This window comes from Lontra canadensis, unplaced genomic scaffold, assembly GCF_010015895.1.
Source record: "Lontra canadensis isolate GAN:19392208 unplaced genomic scaffold, GSC_riverotter_1.0 scaffold9, whole genome shotgun sequence".
Classification (NCBI taxonomy): domain Eukaryota; kingdom Metazoa; phylum Chordata; class Mammalia; order Carnivora; family Mustelidae; genus Lontra; species Lontra canadensis.
The window spans coordinates 4,112,264-4,114,778 of record NW_022631003.1 but is presented as its reverse complement, the minus strand read 5'-3'; the positions used below and the strand labels follow the sequence as shown (position 1 = coordinate 4,114,778).

Sequence of the window (2,515 nt, the reverse complement as noted above, 5' to 3'; positions counted from 1 at the left end):
ATACCTTTATTCAGTGTCATGATCAGACTATTATATTTAACAATCAATATCATGGGTGCAAAAAAAAAATCTACATTAAAACTTTTTGTTGGAATGCTTTATACTTTCCACGGGACAGAAACTAAAATAATCTTTTATACAATTAGTCACAAATACAGTCCTAAGTATTTTGCTCATACATGAGTACTATCTAAAAACATGTCTTTGTAGCATCTAGGCCCTGCCACCACTGTTCTTGACTGAGGTCACAAGTCTTTTGTAAACTGTACCTTCCCTGTCACTTCGCTGGCTCACCTCTCCTGCTAAACTTTGTTTCCTGGCAGTAATTAAGACCTTCTGCCACCACCATAGCTACTGCTTCTGCTGGAACACAAAAGCCACCTTGGTTTTGAGGTTTGGCAAAGTATTGGCCCTCCACCACCAGAGGGGTTAGGGTTTCCACCTCCAAAATTTCCTCCTTTCATGGATCCAGAATTTGAGGATTGATTGTTGTAATTGCCAAAATCATTAGAGCTTCCACCATCTCTAAAGTTGCTTGTACTACCACCACCATAGCCGCCTCCTCCATTGTTATAACTATCCTAACTGCCACACTCACCATTGCCACTGCCCTGTTTCTGTAAGTCTGTCTACCACTTTCATAGCCTCTGCTTCCTCCGGAGTAACCAGGGCTGCCTCCCCCATAACCACCATCATTATCAAATCCATTGCAACCATCCCACTGCCACCATATCTACCATCACCTCAACTGCCACCACAGCCACCTCACCCACTGAAGTTTCCTCATGACCAAAGTTGTCATTCCCACCAGAACTACCTCCATGTCTACCACCAAAGTTTCCAGGACCACTTTGACTTCCTTGGGAGGATGAAACATTACCCATCTCTTGCTTGGATAGGGCTTTCTTTACTTCACAGTTGTGGCCATTCACAGTGTAGTATTTTTGAATGACAATCTTGTCTACAGAGTCATGGGTTCTCAAATGTTACAAAAGCAAAGCTTCTCTTCTTGCCACTGCCTCAGTCAGTCATGATTTCAATCACTTAATTTTCCCATTCTATTCAAAATAATCTCTTAAATGATGTTCCTCAATGTCTTCTTTAATGCCATGAACAAAAAACTTTTTCACAGTTAAGTGGGCACTAGGTATTTGAAAATCTTCTATTGAGACAGCCCTCTTTGGTTCTACAACTCTTCCATCCACTTTCTGTGACTTCACATTCATGGCTGCATCTACCTCCTCCACAGTGGCGTAGGTGACAAACCCAAAGCCTCTGGAGTGCTTAGTGTTGGGATTTCTCATTATCACACAGTCCATAAGTGTTCCCCAGTCCAAAATTGTTCCTCAGACTCTCATCAGTTATTTCAAAGCTCAAACTTCTGATGAAGAGCTTCTACAGTTTTTCAGGATCTTTGGGAGACTCTGATTTAGACATGATGTTGGTGGTGGGAGTGGGAGTGGGGGTCACTTTAAGGATGATCACTCAGTCACAATGTGTATTGGCTTCATAATGCTTGAGAATCGTGTCATATGACATTTGTAAAAGAATGATAATTTGGTTGGATAAATATTTTCTGAACATGGAATCTTTTTTATTTTAAAAGTTTATTTTTGGCGGGGGGGCGCCTGGGTGGCTCAGTGGGTTAAAGCCTCTGCCTTCAGCTCAGGTCATGATCTCAGGGTCCTGGGATTGAGCCCCACATAAGGCTCTCTGCTCAACAGGGAGCTTGCTTCCCTTCCTCTCTCTCTGCCTGCCTCTCTGCCTACTTGTAATCTCTCTCTGTCAAATAAATAAATAAAAATCTTAAAAAAAAAAAAAATCTTTTTTTTTCCTGCTCAATAATGCACAGATGTGTGCTGAAAATCTGATTTGTGTTCTAAAAGTATTTGTGGAGTTTTGTTTTGTTTCATCCTTTATCCTTTTTATCAGAATTTGTCTAAAAGGAATCTTAATTAAAATTGCTTTAAAAAGAAGTTTAGAAATTTTCCCGGGTCAAAAATGTTTTCTTCAATTTATTTGATCACTGCTTCTAATCCACCTACCCTGTTTCTCATTCTGAGAGATGTGGTCTATGCAAGTTGAGAGTCTTTATATCTTGTATGAGCTGGTCTCAAGGTTCTGTTTTGAATCTGTGGTAATGTTATGAGTATCTTCCCCATTGCTTCTCCCACATTTATATCTTCATATAAGAAATTCATTCTGCAGGCATACTAACATAGATTTGCTAAAGCTTTGAAAGACTGACTTTTTCAGCACGGATACTGGTTTTCCTCCTTTGTTTATTCCTTTTGGCCATGTGGAAATCTGGGAGAGAGTTGTTTCCTTCTGTAATCTAATAACAAGTTTATCCAGACATCCAAAAGCACTTATTTGAAGTGCTGTTATATGTTACACCCTTATAGGAATGTCTATATCCATGTTATTAATGTAATGCCTAAGATAAATTTATATAAGTAGAATTATTGGTACAAAATTATGAACATTGAAGCCTTTTTTTAAATTTTTAAAAAAA

The 2,515-nt window shown here is 39.1% G+C and overlaps 1 pseudogene; it reads right to left on the bottom strand.

Moving 5' to 3' along the window:
* Window positions 1–213: 213 nt before the first annotated feature.
* Window positions 214–1,437, bottom strand: LOC116866404 (annotated as a pseudogene).
* Between the last annotated feature and the right edge of the window lie 1,078 nt (window positions 1,438–2,515).